The following is a 20,095-nucleotide window of genomic DNA, read 5'->3' on the forward strand; positions in this document are numbered from 1 at the left end:
CGGTTAGTATGAAGTGAATTAGAACTAATTTGTGTTCATTTTCTTTGTATATTTTTCTCAAGAAGAGGAAAGATTTTTGTCATTTGCACACGTTTGTTGGATATTCCTGAAAGCATGATACATTTGAATTTGTTAAATTCAAATAGCCGTTGACAAAGTTTATCCCCGTAAAACCTTTCATTAAAACGTAACTTAATTGTATATAGCTTGTCATTGTCAAAATATTCCCAATAGGTGCCTGCTGCGGTCATGCATGATCACGTCATTCATTTCACCATCGTCTCCTTGTCAATCAACAAGGGAGAAACTGCGCATGCATTGCCTGTCCACAGTGCACACAGTTCCTCCTTCTTAAGCACAACCGTATTCTGGCATCCATGATGGGCAGGGTGTTTTTGAAGCAGAGGTTAGAACCATTGCTAGCCACGTGAGTGAGCCCGGAGCTGTGGGTTTGAATCTCCCACCAATGAGCTCTCATTTTACTCTCCCTCCCACTGTTATTAATTATAGAAATTATTCTGGAGATGATTGGCCCATAAAAACTAACAACAGACGTAGAATACAGTCATTGTAGAAAATAACTACACTGAACGATATGAATGTGTCTTCTAATGTCCGTAACACAATTAAGGAGATATCAAATAAGGGTTCATTACAGTGTGTATAAACCTGCATATCCACATCAAAGGGTATTTAAAATGTGATGCAGAGGAACTGGCTGAGGCCTATTCCTAGTGCCTAGTTTGATTATCCAGCCAAGGTAGCCAATGTTTATAGTACAAAAGGGGACCTAAGGCAACACAATGGCCCAGTGATGCAACCAGTATCTCCACCGGGCAACTTGCCCAGTATTTAGCCTCACAGATGACTATTGCCTGTTCAGTAACTCTGCCAGTCTGTTGATATTATTTATTTCTGTGATCTACGCAATGACAGAATATTTTTTTAGAACAGTTCATATTATAATTACTATTTCTATATTTTAAATGCAGGCCATTTATTGGCCTTTTTAGATCAGACAACTTGCCCTAAAGAAAGCATTGAAGGGGTATCTCAAGTTCAGCTCCCTTCTTTTAAAGTCAGGTGCTCGATGGGCTGTGCTAACAATGCAGTGATTGTGAAGTACAGGGCAGAGTGTATCAGCTTAAGCACACACTGTTCCAAACTTTGAGCTGGGGAGCATCTGCACTGACCTCAGCAGGATCTTGATGGCGTCATTGATGCTTGCTGTTGGGGAGGCTCACAAGAGCAGCATATGCACTTGCTGGAGCTGGAGGGCATTCAAGAAGGAAGTGACACAAGCAACAGGGTTCTCTGCAGTTGACTGTATTTTGGTGAGATGTAAAACAAGAACCTATAATTATGCAACTTTATTTTACTCTGAGTGTTCTCAAAAATAGTTATTAACATGACCCTGGGGCTTTGTTACCTGATGATTTTCTTAGCCACAGGAATATGCAGCCAATACCGTTTTTTGTTTACACTTTCCATTTTAAATGTCTCTTTTTTGTGAGGGAGGGGTTTGAGAACAGTGTGTAGGCTACCTGAAGCATCCAGGCATGGGCAGTTGCCACAGCAACAAAGGGATGTTCAACGATGGCCCTGCATAATCGCAGCTCCTCTCCTCTAGCATCTGCCTGTAACAGAATCGTTGTTTTATAGCTTTTGTTTTATTTTGTACTCTGCCAAACATTTTAATGGCAATAGTGCACATTGAAAACAAATCAAGTGGAATGGGCTACGCTCATCGCGTCCATCTTTACGAAATGCGCTGGCCAGAAATCCCTCCCGCCTTCGTGGACAAAAGCTATCATTGTCCCAATTTATAAGAAGGGTGATATTGCAGATTCACTAAACTATCGCCCAATAGCCCTTTTGGACTGTATCGGAAAAGTCTTTGGGAGCCTGCTCCTGAAAAGATTCCAATCTCGGTCAAAGTCGGCTCCCTGTAACGACAGGTTTCAAACGGGTTTCAAAAGAAAGGTGGGCACGGCGGCTAACATACTAACCATCAGCACCCTCAAAAGCAAGTTTTTGGAGGGCAAACTGCAGATCTTCGTGGCTTTCACCGACCTCTCCCAGGCCTTCCATCTAGTCGATAGGCACCGCCTTTGGGAAAAACTAGAGGGGTGGCGCTGACCCCAGGAGATTCTTCAGCCAATAGAAGCTCTACATACGGGAAACACTCTTTAGGTCCACCTGTCACAATTAGGCAACCTCTCAGGCAAAATCCAGACTGGTCGAGGGGTGAAACAAGGCTGCCCCTTAGCCCCAGCGCTGTTTCTAGCCTACATTGGTGACTATGGTGTCTCAGAAGATCTGTCTCGCACTTTTCCGCCGTCAGTGGCCAATGTCAAAATAAGCCACCTATTGTATGCAGATGATCTTATTTTACTTGATCAGACCCAGATTGGCCTCCAGAGACAGCTATCTAATCTACTTCTCTACACTTCGGAAAACAATCTAAAAATAAACAAAGAGAAAACTAAAATCATGATGCTAGAAGCCGGCCAGAAAAAAAGAACTGATAAACACAAATGGTGCCTAGAGAAAAACGAGATTGAGAGGGTCACCAAATACAAATACCTGGGTGTTTCGCTGGATAGCTCGAAACACGAGTCTTCCATGCAGGTAAACCTCCAAAATAAAATAAAGAAGCTGGCATCACAAGGAAAGGCGATCTTCACAAAATGTGGAAATTTTTCAAGCATCCCAGTGATAGAATTCTATAAGAAAAAAGTTGTCCCTTCTATTACCTACGGCTCGGAAGCCATACATTTAATTCCAAACAAAATGTGGCCAAAACTAGAAAGTCAGTTTTGGAAGGTGGTCCTTTCCCTCCCAAAATCTATGTCCATTGCAGCAATTCGGCGAGAACTCAGTCTCTTGTCATTAAAGGCCACAGTGAACATCAACGCCCTTAGGCTATATCGAAAATGTATCACGGACAAAAGCAATGAAATTTACGACCTGCTAAACAAGGAGGTACAATCTGGAAAGGTGAAAATGCTATCAACCTGGAAAGAAGCAAACAGGGCCTCACTCCAGTCAGTAGCCTGCTCTGAAGCCGACCTCAGTGCAAATCCAACTAGAGTGTATAAGAAACTGAAAGATCTAGATTGAATTCAAACACAAGAAGCTGCAACCAACAACAAATTACTCCATCATCTGCCTCAATCGTACTGTAAACTCAATGAGCCAATGAGATACTTACAAAAATTTCCCAGTAGGGGGGCGCAAAACTCTTTGTTGAGAATAAGGATGAATTTATTGGACACAAACGAAATCCGCAGTATTAGAGGCCTTTCCGATTCAAGCATCTGCCGCTTGTGCGAGACTGAAACCGAATCTATCCAACATTTGCTCTTGACATGTCCAAAAAACCAGAAACTGAGACTGGCCTATCTCAAACACTTAACAGTGGATGAACGAGGGTGGGACGAAGAGAAATGGTGGAAGAGACTGATCGGCGACAATCGAATAACCTGGCTTCTAGCGACTGTAAAAATCCTAGAACACACAATGAAAATGTTACCAGGTTCAGGGTCCCAACCTGTTTAGTCACTTCCGACATCAGCCTTTTTACCTTTTGTAAAGTTCTTTTTGAACACACACAAATAAAACAAAAACAAAAAAACAAAAAAAGGCTAGTTTTGCCAAGTACTACAATCATGTAAGACATGTATGGATTCTGAAAAAAAATAAAAAAAACACACAGTGCACATTTCAATAAAGTGGTGTGTTTCAAATGTAGGTGAGCCCTTGGCGTTTTTATAGTGGAAATAGTGTGTCAGCTACACTACGAATAATGAGCTTATGAGGTATGCATACGTTTATATATTTCCTGAAGCATGGCAGCATGGCACTGTACGTCACTATTCATCTCTCTGACATGACCATGGGGATGCATGTGTGTGCCCAACCTACAAGGCAATAGTTCGTCATGGCGAAAACATTGTGTATGGGCAGTGTGGTTTGTATCTAGCAACACATCATACAAGGAGTGGGAGCAGTAAAGCATCTCGCTGAAATAATATCTCCGAAAAGGTCATAGCCCTGATTGGCAAAATGTAGCACACAACTGTATGCAATTCACAAAAGCTAAATTGCTCACTTTCACATTTCCCTGATTATTGCTCTAGATGAGTATTGCTTTTCAGCAGACCCATTCTATGATTCGCTTTACAATGAACGTAGCCAATTGCTCAGTACAGTTTTGACTCAGCCACTGATGTCAAGTACATTTCAGTCAGTCTATATGAAAGAAAGTTGAGGTTCATGTAAGCTTCTATACACAAAAGAAAACTCAGTTCCATCCCTAAACACAGAGTACTATTAATCGGAGCCCAGTTAGCATGATGAAGGGCAAGTGGAAGGTGGTAACATCACAATCTAGTAATTAGATTTCAAGCACAGTAGCTCCATTTCCAAGTAGGATATTGCTTAGGGCCAACATTAATGAAGTGAGATGTTTAGTAGGCCATCTTTAATGAAATGATTAACTCAGAAATGGACTGGACTCTATGATAACAGCTCACCAAAGGTAATGGCCTAAACAAAGTGGCAGTGAAGTGCACATTCAATTAAGAAATGTTGAGGCATTGGGGGAACTGGGAGAGATGAGACCCAAGAGAGCGAGTGAGAGTAGCCAACATCTTTCTCTGAATGCAAGCTTATACCATTAGGTTCCGCCTGAATTCCAATAACTCAGGTTGTTTACCACCCTGAGTGCTACTGAGAGTTCAGGCTCAGTAGCCCTGAAGGATGGTATTTATTGGGGAATATTTTTCTCAACACATGGTTTCACATTTTGTGTTACCGTACCACCAAGACTGTGGGATTAAGAGCAGAACTCGCTTAAATATATAAATGCATATTTTGTACCTCCCTGGAATACCCTTTCTATTCACTGAGGAGCTCACATTCTTAAAAGGCTTAATTTGATGACATGGATCCCTTATGTAGGCACCTCCCCGCCACCGAACTTTGTTAATTTGCACAGTGGAATGCAACAGTACAGGGTAAAAGGAAAGATGCATGTGTGTATGCCACCTTTTGCCCTGCACTTTTGCACCGCGCCATGCAAAGTGAGTAAAATCTGACAGGCATGTTCACACGCCAGGCAGTGTTTACTTTTAATTGTGAGCACCGTTTGCCATGCTCGAATGGCAAGCGACACTCACAATTACAAGTAAACGTGTCTGACATGCTCAAATGCGGGGCAGGGTTTAATTGTAAGTGTGAACACTGCCTGCCATGAGAGCATGGAGAGCAGCGTATACAATGGATCCCTATGGGGTCTTATAACAAAAAACATAATTAAGGCCATCATGTCATATACACTTCCAGTTACACCCTGGATTTTTCATAGTGGTTCATTCAAAAGTATATTTTATTCGTAGGCTAAACATAATGATCTATACACTTTTCACAGACACAACTACAATCATTCCAACATATTTCCTATGATGATGTTCACATACAAGTCCACTTGTTTAACTTTCTTTAGTCACAAAAAGAACATTAGTATACACCTTTTGACCAAACCATGGTCCCACCTATATGTGTGCACTATTGAAAACCATGTATTATTTCAACATTCTATCCAAAATTATAGGTCCTTTGAAGTGTTAACTGTTTCTGATTTCAGGGCTTATTTTCCTTAGGCCTGCCTGACTTTTTGCTAGGCAAAGGGGCATATGAAATGACATTTTAGCCCCTTTTTTACCCATCTCTTTTTCAGTTTCTTTGTTTATTTTTCTGTTCTGAGAATTCATTTGGAGCTTTGCCACTGACTACCCCCTTATATCTTGGGACCACCAGTGTTCTCCCCCATTCCTCTTCTGATTGTTCCAGATCTCCTGCATCTATTTCACTTACCTCCACTCTGGAACCCAACTGTTCTGTATTTTCATTAGCAATATGTGGCAGAACATCAGTTTCTGGTGTGTGACACTTACATATTTCTTGTACCGTACCTGCCATTTCTGCCTCCTCGAACATATATGGCTCAAAATATTCCTCAGGGAATTCCTTTGCATCTGAACTTTGCAACACTTTCATTTCTGTGGAGATATGATCACTATTAGAACTGCCACACAATGCAATCACTTTGCTTTTATAGCTTCACCTACCATCTCATTTGTTTCAAATTGCATGTCCTTTTCAAACTGTCTTTTGATTCTTTGTTCTTTGGGTTCTTCATGTGTATTTCACTTTTGACCTCTCTCATTTTCCCAAACGTGAATGGTTTGGATAAACTCTAAATTAAACCACACCCAATTCATGTGTGTGTGTGTGTTTACTTGTCTATGCTATAATTATTCACTTGTTCTTCTTTTTTTAAATTGCTAGGCACTTTAGTTTTCTTCATTCAATGGCAAATCATTGTCATTTGCACTTTCATTGTGGGTAGCCTGGCTAAGTAGTAATTTGTTGCCACTCTTGTGACATTCTGCACTCTCACTCAGTTGCTGCTTCCGCAATGCAAACAGCTTTCATATCTTCTCAGACAACATCTTCACCTGTGCCTCCAAGCACTGAAATCTGACCATATATCCCTAAACTCATCCCTCTGTTCTCTAGGCGGGTACTGGTTGAATTCACATTGATCAAGTCTGTTTTAGCTTCCTTTTATGAGACTGGATCCTGTTTGTGTTTCCCCTGAATTCCCGGGACACAAGGAGGCGGGGAGCAAGGTATGAACGTCTTCTGTCCATGGTCAACCTGTGGATGGGACTGAACATATGGGCATGGATCAAAGGTCACAATCTGTCTCACATTTGACTGAAATTGTTCTCTTTGTTGATTTCCATTTTCAATGAACCATCTGCATTCCTTGGCCGTGTCTGATTGCCATATACCATTGTGACAGTGTCAAACCTACTCTGGGCCCCCCAAGACTGGTATGGCACATTATACATCTAATTCTGGGTGTAATTTGGGATCTATGTGATTTTACCGAATTACACAACAGGGAATGAATTAACAATGAAACTTTTAAAATGAAATAATATTGAATTTTGGATTTTTTTTTTATTTGGTATGTCCCCAGCCAAGCCCACCATTTACCTATGCTTTAAAACCCACCTCATTTTAACCCCCTACCCCACCCATATATATATATATATATATATATATATATATATATATATATATATATATATATATATATGTATATATATATATATATATATATATATATATATATATATATCAAATCAGTATGCTTTCTTTATTAAAGATTCATTATTAAATACATTCTCTGGTTTCTATTTGTTAAAATCACTGGATACTGTTATTTGGCCCCCAGGTTATCATAGCGAAATCCCACCTTTGTTGAAATACCAAGCTACCGAAGACTTTTGTGTAAGCTTCTGTCGCTGGGGTCTGTGGATTGAAACACCGGGGCCTGGGGTAGTGCTGCATTCCCTTGCATGACTACGCCACTCTGGTTATGTGGTGTGTCACTTTTTATTCACGCTGTCTCCAATGGCATTTTCCCGGACTTTATTTCTAGTTCTGAAGGGGCAGATTCTTTAGCTTTTTGTGATTTGGACTCTTTATTTCTAACCTCCCCTTTCTCATGGGAGATTATTTCAGAGATTTTAGTGGCATGTTGAAGAATCCATTCCAAGCTTTGGTCACTATTGAATTCACGGGTGAGTTGTGAAACCGCATCGCAGTGCAATCCATAAGAAAGAAGTGATCTTGAACTCTGCTGAATGAATGTCACAGGCCACATCAAGATGTGAGAATGCTCTTTTGATGTTTTGCAAGAACTGGCAATGTTACTGATCTAATTGAGCCATTATACTGTACACTGCCTTTTTGGCACTTTAGATGGAACAATAAAATGAGAATGGCTTCCTAATTTCTCTTTCAAAGTGCTCCCATGATAAATTCCCCTGTTCATTTAAGCTCCGTATGAGGCTAGCAGAGGTGGTGTCCATTGTGAGATGTCTTAGGGATTTCAAGCATCTGAAAAAGCTGTGTCACACTCCCAAGTTGTTCCTCAATGGATATACCTGAATTCTTTTTGAATGGTCTAATCAAACTCTTGATACGTTTCATTAGTTTGAGTGCATTGTACGATGCTTAATTTTAACTCCCCCCCCCCTTTCTCAGCTCTGGGTAAGCAGACTCCGCCTCCAGTACTGGAGAGCAGCCAGCTATTGCTGAGTGAATAGCATCTAGCTAATTTCCCAGACTGTGGCTGCATTCAGCCACAGTGAGGTTTACGCCCTGCTGCTCACAAGGGAAGAACAGCTCTGCACACCTGACACCACTGACAGCTGCATTTTGTCACCTTATTTCCCTACAATGTGCACAACTCTTGTGTTTCATTATATAGTGTAGAGCTTTCTTTTCTTAGCTCAGCCATTACCTCACTAATTTCCGTAATTTGCCTTTTAAAACCATGAATAGCTTCCATCGTTTTATCATTTTCATCCATCAGCCTAAAAATGTCATCATAAATACCTCACTGCTAGAGCCCTTTGGTCGTCAGCGAGACAGGGGGTATATCCCTCTCCTCCACAGGTGCTACACTGTGGAATAGCCTCCCTACCCCTCTCAGGCTTGACCTGAATGTCCTTATGTTCCGGAAGCTTCTCAAAAGCCTCCTTTTGCCTGGCTCCTTCCCTCTCCCACTCCCCTGCCAATGTCCCCCCTGCCTCTTGACTTGCTGTCTGGTTCCTTCAGATTCTTACAGGGCACCAGGCCCTCCTCATCCAATCTAGCCCAGCACTTGGCCTTCCCAGACTCCCCCACCTACACTTGCCCTTCTGTGGCCCCTCCCCTGCACCACCCTGACTGGGCCTGTACCCCTTGAGCCCTTCAAGCCCCATGCCTCACAGTTAGCATGTGGACGTGGACCTCCCCTGCACTCTCTGCATTCCCTGGCTCTGTCCACCTGGCCTCCCCTGGCACTTCTTAAGCCATGGGCCCTTGAATCCTGACTGGCACTTGCCCCCTCCCCTCTGTCCCACACTTTTTGTTACTGCACTTGCACAATCTGAATGTCACAAGGCCCAGTAGGACCGTTATTGTGTGTGAAGCACATTGTTTATAGGCATCTTTAAGTGCCTGTAATTCCACAGAAGTCTGACTACCACTTTTGCAGAATGCCTACATTTCTGATAAGGCAAGCTCTCTAGCCTCTTGAATGTCTTTCAAGTTCACTTTTAAATGTACGACCTCCTTCACTCTCAGCCTGCTCTTTTTCGTTCTGTGACAAATGTGCACTTGCCTCGTCATTCCTGGCCTGTAGCTGCACACAATGCTCATCCTGTTTGGAGTTCTCTTTTAACTGCAACATTTCTTGGCGCATAACTGCCAAGTCACATTATAATTCTGCTATGATCTCAGAGTCTTTTGTCCTCAATTTAATTAGCTTATATAAGGTAAACCAAGCTTTTGCACCCAAACGTAATGCACAATCTATTTGCTCATGGCGGTTCTCGGCCCGGAAGAGCCTTAATAGGCAGGTTTGTAATAAACTTCCAGCTGCAAATAGCTTCTCAGGAGATTCCGTATCTATCGTATCGCTAAAACAATCCTTTCTCTCCAGCTCATGTCAGATCATAAATTAAGTTATTACATATAGAGGAATTACTATGTTGTAATTTTTTTGCATGTTAGGTTTCAGCATGAATTTGTCCTACTGCTGAATGACTCATGTGTCTATGCGTATAATATTTATTTGACATACTAACCTTCTTAATTATATTTACATTTTTTACACCTAGAAACATTACTGTGATGTGATGTTGCTGCATTTGGAGTCCAAATATGAACTTCTGTAATTGATGATTGACTTATTTATCTGTATATCTTTTTTATTTTTTTATTTGTTACACCAATCCTCTTTAATATATGATGGTTGACAATATTTATACATATGTTTGATTGTGAGTGATAATTACATACTTTCTTCCATAGTTTAAACACCCAAGCAACTTATGAGCATATTGCTTTTGTTAAATTGGGCAATCCTTACTACACCATACACACATGCACTAACTTTGTGTATCCAGTAGTATATTTATTTGAGGTGATTTTCTCTTTCTTTGCGACTTACTTCCAACTTCCATTCTTATAGGGTCTGATTTACAAAAGAGTTTTTTGCAATGGGAAACACCCATTGAAAAAAGCTTTGTAAATCAGGCCCATGGTCTTTAACCAGCATGTATCTAATTGTGTTCCCTATCTTTTATTTATTCTGTCTTTAAATCTATGTACATTGGATCCTGCCGGGGGCGTGATGACGTGGTCACGTTCTCCACATGTTTTCGGCCATGTTTTTTTTATTTTAAGATACACACATGCAGGGTTCTGTTTGATCTTTACTCCGTTTGCTAAAGGTCAGTGTTTATTTCTTTCCGGTCTCTATAACATATCCACAATTAGGTTTTATCATCTCAATTGATGGGATACCTTTTTTGGGATACCTTTCTATTACTGCAGGCAATTTCGCTTTTCACTAATTCTTTTTCCCTTTTTAATCCTATTTCCCATATTTTTCTTTTTGTTAAACTTTATTTTTTATTATTTTTCCTATTTTTATCCAGAGCTCAAGATCTGCTTTTTTATGGATTGGTGATTTTTCCCAGACCGATTTCTCATTTACCTTGACTCTTTATCATTATAACAGTTTATTGAGATGATTAACGTCTATGATTATCATGAGTGAACATAAATGGAAATGTATCCGCTTTAGCATAGGGGTCTTATATCACCTGAGCTTGTTGTAAGGTTTTGCATTCATAACCATCATTCTAATTTCAAGTTAACATTGGGGACTTATTGATCGTTATTTATATTATTTTCGGAAAATTGACTTTCTCCTGATGAAGGGAATATCTTCCAAAACGTGTTGAGTACCAATCTGAAAACATTTGAACATTTATGTCAATTAATCTGGAGTTTGGATGATCATCCTTGAATATTTTCATGAATAACTATTGGAATTTTGCATTTTTTACTATTGCTGAAAAGAATTAGGTTAACTTACCTTACTGTTTGGCTGACTAGTCCAGCCCTTTGGTGTACAAGTGACAGGGGCATCCCTATTCTGAGATTGTGTGTGCTTCTGTCCACTACAATATAAACCGACCACAGTTTGTCATATAAGTGCTGTGCCACAGGTTACACAATATTGTTATAATATGTAATGTACCAATTTCAGACCAAGAGGGGTTGAAGGATGAATCCAGTGATGGGATAGGTGGACATGTCTTAACTGGACAACAGGGAGACAACGTAAATGATGTCCTGCAGATGGTTGAAATAATACATAACTTATATTGATCTCAATCTTAAATTCTCATTTCACAGCCAAAAATACCCTACCCAACTTGGCAAGAAAAACAAAAAAATCAGCAATGTCCATGATGAAAAATTGGGATTGCCAATCACTGGCACTGCAGATCTAACACCTCCTGGACTTCTTGGGAAGCACTTGGGACTGTTATGTCAAGAAGATGAGAGTAGGAATTAGAGAAACAGTGGATGCTGGTCTGCTGCCCTAGCTGATTTATTTCTGTTTGGTAAATAGGGGCTGCTCCTGGCAAACGAGCAGCCCAATCGAGGCGGCATGTGATTTGCTTACCTGATGATGGCGCAGAGGGAGACATTAATATCAGGAATCACAGTCATATGCCACCACATTTCTGTGCTAGGGCTCCATGAGGGCACAATATTGTCTGGAGTCTTGCTGCTGAAGTACATCAGGATTCTCCAATACACAATAATCCCAGAAGAGCAGCACCTGCATCTGCTCTTTGTTGGGCATCTCTGTCTAGAGTCCGAGTCCCTGTGGCTGCCTTTCATGAATCTGAAACCTCCTTTGTGGCCACACTTTATGGATCAACAACACCCACCTTGGGGCGTTAGCAGTACGATCCCCATGAAAGTGCACATTGTTACCAGGCCTCCCCTTTCTTCAAAAACCTGCTCCTGACATACCTCCATGCCCACACCATCTTGCAAATGCTTGCAGTGGTGTCACAATAGTGATCACCTTAGGGACTAAGGGCTGCACATTTTGGAGGCAGACCGGTCAGCAACATCGTGTAATGGCCTGGCATGGTGGATTGTGGGACTACCACCCCTTTGACTAAAGATTACTCCATGGAGAGAGGTGTACTAGAACCATCAGTCATGCTTATGAGCAACAATATGCCACTCAATCTCAAAGGTTTTAACAGTGACTGAACATGGTATGGATGTTGGAGGGGTAATGGTGAAACCGTGGGTAACTGAGAGACAGTATGGGGGTGATAGTTGCAGGTGATGGGAGTTGGAGTACCTATCTCTTCACATGTCTGACCAGGATCACTTGCCTCTGGACAGTGTGTTACAAGAGGTCATGCTCCTTGAGGTCCTATGTGGAACCTGTAAAGTTATCTGATGTTATGGTTATCCATGAGAGGTTATATGTATGTAGATTTTAGATAAAAACATTTCAATTTCATAGCAGTTGTGCATGCACTGCTTGCAACTGACCTTGTGATGCTGGAAATGCATCGGAGGGACAGGGCCTCCGTATCCTTGTCTTTTACTGCCTTGTTATCGTGTGTTCTGTCGTGTTTTCCGCGCAGGAGTTCAAGTGGGACTCCTGGCGGTGCAGCTCCCTCTCTTTTGGTTTGGTGAACAGACCCATGGGATACCCTTACGGCACCCATGTGTGGGGGGGTACAACCCTGTGCCCCTAGTGTATGTTTTTGGGCACCTGTGGGTGGCCCGCAGAGCAGGGTATGGGCTGGTGACAGCTCCATGCTGAATTTGACAGGTGCTCTGAGTATCCTCCATTTTGGGATACCCAGGACCTGCCACTGGAATCAGTTAATTCCTGATAGAAAACAAGATGGCCCCTGTGGCCTCTCGCTTCCTATTGCCTGTTACCTTGTTTTCCCAAAGTCCTGGGAAACCCTGACTCTGTCCGCTCCCTGGAAGTCAGACCCTCGAAAGGCTGCCGACCCGAGACGGGCCCGTTGAGGAGAACGAAGTGAAGCACCCGGACTTCGCGGCTGTCGAAGTCCATTGCCGCCGATAAGGGTTTGCAGGTTTGTGTAACTGCTGAAGGCCCGTCGAAGTTGTGTTGCCCAGACGCGGGGACCGCTTGACGCTGTGCCGCCAACTACTCGAGCCGCCTGCTCCTTTGCCTAAGAACATTTGAATCGAAGGACTGCCTTGTCACAAAGGCCACAAAGACTTAGACGACTCGACGCACTTGCTGGGCCACAGTTCTTCTGAAACTCTTTGCGGTCCTGAACAATCAATTGCTGAGATGCCCCCCACACCTCATCCTCGCAGGACACCGCTGACGAGCACCGCCTGGATCGAGGTCGTGGTCTCGGCACCCTCGAACTTCTCATTGACGCCGTCGACGCCAAGTTCACCCTCTTCGACGCCTCTCGACGATCCGTGGCTCCTGCTTTAAAGGGAGTCACTCAAGAAGGATCCATCGACGCTTCTTCGAAGAACTCTACTCCACCAGGTACATTGGGGGGGTAAAAACATTAAAGGAGAGAACAAGACTATTGAGCAATATATGGACTGGGCTTGTGCTATATACCTTTATTTTACAGGTTGCCCAGGTGGGGGGATCTCGACACAAAACTCTGCTTAGCAGGTAGAGGCTAGTATTCTGCCTATTGTTTCAAACCTCTTACTTTCCCTCCTATCTCTATTGCTGGTTTCCTTGTTATTGATCTGTGTGACATTCTAACAGTACAGTTGATGCACTTTAATGAGATCTGATAATATTGGTGGTACCACTTTAGAATTGTATATATTTACCAGTGTTGATTTCCGAGTACAAAGTGCGTTATTGTGATAGTGTAAATACCTTTGAATATTAATTATATAAAGACTGTGTTTTCAGTAATACAGTGTGTGGACATTCCTTTGACAGGGTTCGGGGACTACACTGTACTTAAGAACCAGCCCGCATCACCTCCTGAGAAGCTAGGCCTTGATTGCTCGTCCTTTGCTACCAAATAGAGAATCTTGGCTGGGGTCCTCTGTGCCTCTCCTCTACCATATAGAGAGCAGAAGTACAGGCACCCCCCACCGGTATCTTTACACTGGTGGCAGCGGTGGGATGCTTATGGTTTTAAGAATCAGTGTGTAACTGTGCCACTTACAAAATATCCGCACTTTATTGAATTAAGGTTTGGTTGTGTACAAAATAACTGCATTACAAGCAATGGAGTCTATAGCAAATGGTAAATTGACTAGGATGAGCTTAGAGGCTCTCCAGAGTGCTTGTGAAGCCAGGGAGTTAGACTTTGTGGATAAGTCTAGGGCTGAGCTGATAGCTGCCCTGGTGGACTACCAGACTGATGGTGAAACTCCTGATGAGGGGGGGAATGCAACCAATGAGGACTCTGCCCCTGGGGTTTCTGCTGAATCTGTTTCTGGGAATGCCACCATTCCTGCTGCCTCTGTTCCGAACCCCAGCAATTCCATAGAACTTGAGTTATTAAGGATGAAATTGGCCTTTGAATACCACAAGTTTGAGATAGAAGCTGAGCTTAAGAAAGAGGAGCTGGCACAACAAGTGGAACTCAAGAATAGGGATCTTGAACTCAAAGACAAGGACACTGAATGTCAGAGAATCCAGCTAGAGAAAATTAGAGTGGAGACTTCAGCGGAACCATTTGAGAGTGGCAGGTCCCCAGCCACCAAGTTTATGAAAGATTTGGTTTGTGTGTTTGTGGAGGGTTCTGAAATCCTCCAATGGATTGAAATGTTTGAAATGGTTTGTGCAATTCATGATGTTGACAAAAGAGATTGGGCTAAGTGTTTGTTAAGCGGAGTGCCTCAGACTGGGTATGACTGTATTCTGAAGCTGAGTGTGGCAGACAGGGGTCAGTATGAATGTATGAAATCTGCTTTGATTGCCAAGTTTGGCAAGACACTTACCCAATACCTTAAAAGTTTCAGGGAATTTAAGAAAAAAGAGAATGTGTCTTGGGTTGACTGGGTGAGTGCTGTGCACATGAACATGATGGGGTGGATTGATGGTTACAAGGTGAAAACATTTGCTGAATTGTCCCACCTGTTGTTTTTTGAGCATTTTTCTGAAGCCTGTTCACCAGAGCTGCGTCAGTATGTTGCTGACCAGAACATTTTGGATCCCTTTAAGCTGGCTAGGTTGGCTGACAAGTGGGTCTCCCACTGGGTGTCCCCTAAGGACTCCAGTGGGAAGGACAAGGACAAAGAAAAGGGGACCTCTCAGAAGGCTGAGGAGTCTCAAAAGCAGTCACAGTCGGGTAAACCTAAACCCTCCTCTCCTAAGACCCAAAAATCTAGTGGGGATAAGTCATCTGTGGGTGGGAATAAGAGTAGTGGTCCACCAGCTGCAAAGCAGGCTCCCAGTGGTTCCAGTACCGTACCGCGCATGCCCGGCACTTGTTGCGATTGTGGGGCTCTGGATCACAAGAGGGGTGACTCCAAGTGTAAAGGTAAGGCACTTGGGTACAGGCTGTCAGCCAGACCTACCCTTACCCCATGTCTGAGGTGGAGGCCACTGTCCTCCCCTCCTCTACAGGGATCACATTTGTTGCTCCTGTAGAGATTTCCTTAGTGTTCCTTGGGGCCTGGGACCAGTACGCGGAAGTACTGGTGACTATCACACAGAACACCCATAGATTTTTGAGAAGCGTCCTCTTGAATGTTCAGCCTTCTACTGGTTTGAGAGACACTGGGGCAAGCATGACAGTGGTGGACAGGACCCTGCTCAAGCCAGAGGACTATGTAGGTGCTCCCCTGAGAACCACCAGGTTAGCTGGTGGGCCTCCCAAATTATCGCCTGTAGCCTTAGTCACACTCGTAATTGGAGACAAGACAGCAAAGCTTCCTGTCCTGGTTCAGGACAATATCCCTGCTAACATTCTGTTAGGTAATGATCTAGTAGAGTTGGGGTTGATCTCGGATGGTCTTCCCATGACTGCTGCTGCAGTCACTAGGTCACAGGTGACACAGGGTCTGGCTGTGAGTCAGGTGCCAAGCCAAAGGCGCGTCCTAAGGCAAGAAGAAGGAAGACCAAGAAGGCCACCTCTGTTGAGGGAGCTCCTTCTCTTCCTGCTGTTCCTACAGCACCCATTGGGATCCATGCTCCAGACGGGCTGGATCCAGTGGTAAACCCTGTCTCAACTCCTGTCAATGCTTGTTAGCTGAAGGGGGACTCACCAGGGCAGACTTCTGTAAGGGACAGAGAGAGTGCCACTCTCTCGAGGGTCTGACGAAACAGGCCCTGTCCCAGGCACAAGGAGAAGTGCCTAGGACCTTCCGGATATATTGGGAGGGTGAGCTCCTTGTTAGTGAGCCCACTAAGCCTGAACCTGGTGCCCTCAAGAGGTTGGTGGTACCCCAGGTTTACAGGCCCTTCCTACTGCAGTTGGCGCAGGAGGTGCCTTTGGCTGGTCATCTTGGTACCAAAAAGACTAAGCAGAGGATCTCTGCCCATTTCTACTGGCCTTGGATGGGAGTAGAAGTGGAGTCCCACTGCAGGACCTGCCCAACTTGTCAGTTGTCTGGCAAGACTGAAGGCAGTGTCATTGCCCGCTGCAGCCATTGCCAGTGGTTGGCACACCATTTGAGAGGGTGGGCATCGACATTGTTGGTCCCCTGGACCCTCCCACTTCAGGTGGACATCGGTTCATCCTGCTCTTGGTAGATAATGCCACCAGGTACCCTGAGGCTATACCCCGTCGGACTGTAACTGACAAGTGGTTGCCAGGGCTCTCCTAGGGATTTTCACCCGTGTTGGATTCCCTAAGGATGTTGTCTCTGACAGAGGATCCAACTTCATGTCTAGTTACATGAAAACCATGCGGAAAGAGTGCGGAGTAACCTACAAGTTCTCCACCTCTTACCATCCCCAGACCAATGGACTGGTTGAGAGATTTAGTAAAACTCTCAAGGGCATGATAGGTGCTTTGGAAGAGCCCCTAAGGAGGAAATGCGATCTTCTCCTGCCATGCCTGCTGTTTGCTTACAGAGAGGTACCTAAAGAGGGTGTTGTTTTCAGCCCCTTTGAGTTACTCTTTGGACATCCTGTGAGGGGGCCCCTTGCCTTGATCAGAGAAGGTTTGGAAGCCACCCCTCCAGGTCCCACCAGGCAAGTGGGGGACTATGTGTTAGGCCTCAGACGGAGGATGACACAGATGATGGGTCAAGCAACAGCGAATCTCAAGGCCAGCCAGGAATTTAACAAGTACTGGCATGACCTTAAAGCATCGCAAGTGGATTGGACTCCGGGACAGGAGGTCCTCGTGATGGAGCCCACCAAGCCTCGGGCATTGGCAGATAAATGCCTCTCTGTTTTCACTGACACCCGGCCTTACACCTTGGTGTAAGCACGATATTGATACTGGTGACAGTGTGCCTGTCAAAAGCAGGAGCTACCGTATGTCAGATACAGTAAAGAACCACATCCAGGCTGAGGTCGCCAAGATGTTGGATCTGGGTGTTATTGAACCCTCAACCAATCCCTGGTCCAGTCCAGTGGTCCTTGTCCCCAAGGCAAGTTCCCAGGCAGGTACCAAGGATTGGAGGTTCTGTGTGGACTACCGAGGAGTCAATGCCATCACCAAGACTGACGCGCACCCATTGCCCAGGGCTGATGAGCTCGTGGACACCATATGTGCTGCCAAATTTGTGAGCACCTTTGACCTCACCTCAGGCTATTGGCAAATAGCTTTGACGGACCATGCCAAGGAAAAGACGGCATTCTCAACACCAGAGGGACTCTACCAGTTTAGGGTCATGCCTTTTGGGTTGAAGAATGCCCCTGCCACCTTCCAGAGATTGGTCAACCATGCGCTCAGTGGGCTGGAAGCCTTTTGTGTGGCTTATTTAGATGACATTGCCGTCTACAGTTCCACCTGGGAAGAGCATCTGACACATCTGGATAAGGTGTTGCAGGCCTTAAAAAGGGCTAACCTCACTATCAAGGCCACCAAGTGCCAGATAGCTCAGGGGAAAGTCACATATCTTGGTCATGAGGTAGGAGGGGGTCAAATCCAACCTCTCCCCAGTAAGGTACAGGTTGTACAGGACTGGGAGACTCCCACTACTCAAACCCGGGTGAGAGCCTTTTTGGGCCTCACTGGGTATTATCGCAATTTCATGGTGGACTATGGAACCATAGCTGCACCACTGACAGCTCTGACCTCACCCAAACAACCTAGGAAGGTTAATTGGACTGAAGACTGTCAGAGGGCCTTTGATGGCTTGAAAGAAAGTCTGTGTAGGGCACCTGTGTTGTGTGCGCCTGACTACAGCCAACCCTTTATCGTCCAGACGGATGCCTGCAACACCGGAATTGGAGCTGTCTTGTCCCAGTTGGATGACAAAGGGAGGGAACATCCTATCATCTTCATCAGTAGATAACTCAAGGGTAGAGAACTTAGGTGGGCTACTGTTGAGATGGAATGTTTCAGTATAGTTTGGAGCCTTAGGTGTTTTAGGCCCTACCTTACCGGGTCTACCTTCAAGGTCCAAACAGATCATAAGCCCCTGAAGTGGCTTATGCAGATGAAGGGTGAAAACCCAAAACTGCTCAGGTGGTCCATTAGCCTGCAAGGGCTAGGCTTCACCACAGAGCACAGACCAGGGAAGAGTCACGATAATGCAGATGGCCTTTCCAGAAGGTATGTTGAACGTCTGGATGAGGGTGTCTATCCCGTGGGAGATTAGGCACCCTCCACCTCAGTCTGGGGGGGGCGACTGTGATGCTGGAAATGCATCGGAGGGACAGGGCCTCCGTATCCTTGTCCTTTACTTTACCATACCCTTATGGCCCCCATGGGTGGGGGGGTCCAACCCTGTGCCCCTAGTGTATGTTTTTGGGCACCTGTGGGTGGCCCGCAGAGCAGGGTATGGGCTGGTGGAAGCTCCATGCTGAATTTGACAGGTGCTCTCCATTTTGGGATATCCAGGCCCTGCCACTGGAATCAGTTGATTCCTGATAGAAAACAAGATGGCCCCTGTGGCCTCTTGCTTTCTATTGCCTGTTACCTTGTTTTCCCAAAGTCCTGGAAAACCCTGACTCATATATCCTTGAGGACAGGGAGCGAGGTATTTAATCAGTACATGAATGCCAGCGAGTCTCTTGAAAGAATAGCAATGTACGAAACTAGCATTTAAAGAGTTGAATTATGTTCTTCTTTACGGCCCCCCTTTCTGAGCCCAGTGAGGCCCCAGAGAGAGGGCTGACTTCTAGAGCGAGAATCAAAACTTAGAGATTGGGAGGCCTGGTATGTGCCAGTCTCCTATGCACAGCTTGCCTATGGAAAACAGAAACGCTGTGTTCTCGCAAACAAAGAATGGAGATTGCAACCTGTTACTAAATATGGTTGTCTGAAGTGTCATATTTGTCATGATGGTCAATCATCGCCTCTAATTCAAAGGGAAATGAATTGGGGGCGGCATCAATTGTGTCATTGCTGATTGTAAGGTGCTCCTTTTGTATATATGTAACTGATGTACGACTCTTTTTTGCTTGCGTCCCCCGAGGTCTGTTAGACACACGTCGTGGGGCGTGGGACCCCTTGGCCAATTGGAACTATTTGTATTGCAATAAACCCTAGATTTTGGGAACAGAACCTCGTGTTTGGCATATCTATTTGTGTGTGGTGACTGTGCCTTGTTTCCACATTCGAGGGTCCCTCAGGGGCCTCTTCAAGATGGTGCCCGAATAGGGAACCTCCCCCACTTGTTCCATCGTGTATGTTGCAAAATAAGGAAGGCGACGAGAACGGCGAGGATGGGAGCGATCGAACCGGGATCGAGAGGTGTTCGGGGCGCCCTGCGTTAGTGATGAGACTCCTTTCTGCAAATATGCACACCGCTGATCCCTTATTGATGTCCCCAGCCAGCGAACAAGGAGGTGAGGGTCCCGAAACGAGGCAGAGCTGAGATACGCAGACACAACGTCATTGGTTGCGTCAGTATACGGACGATTTGTGTCTTGGAAAGACAAATTGGTTGATCAGGTGAGTCATACCCCGATTTTTAAGTAATCCTGATATTGGTTGAGAGTTGATTTTGCAAAATCAAACACCCAGGGTAAGTTTGATTA

Source organism: Ambystoma mexicanum, chromosome 5p (assembly GCF_040938575.1).
Source record: "Ambystoma mexicanum isolate Mex_15411 chromosome 5p, UKY_AmexF1_1, whole genome shotgun sequence".
NCBI lineage: Eukaryota > Metazoa > Chordata > Amphibia > Caudata > Ambystomatidae > Ambystoma > Ambystoma mexicanum.